The sequence below is a fragment of the Apaloderma vittatum genome, unplaced genomic scaffold (genome assembly GCF_000703405.1).
Source record: "Apaloderma vittatum isolate BGI_N311 unplaced genomic scaffold, ASM70340v1 scaffold30092, whole genome shotgun sequence".
NCBI lineage: Eukaryota > Metazoa > Chordata > Aves > Trogoniformes > Trogonidae > Apaloderma > Apaloderma vittatum.
Genome location: NW_009702397.1, coordinates 1 through 208, shown reverse-complemented (window position 1 = coordinate 208; position 208 = coordinate 1).

The window sequence follows — 208 nt, the reverse complement described above, 5'->3', positions numbered from 1 at the left end:
CCTGCTATTCAGCTTCCACAGAAAAATAAAAATGTTTTAGGAGTTGAAACAAAATTTGGTAATACCCAGAAATAAAGAGAAAGTATATACTCTCTTTGGGTATCTCAACAGAGACAGTTGCAACATGAGTCACAGAACCATAAACCAGTTTGAGTTGGAAGGGACCTTAAAGGTCACCTTGTTCCAGCCCCTGCCCTGGGCAGGGACA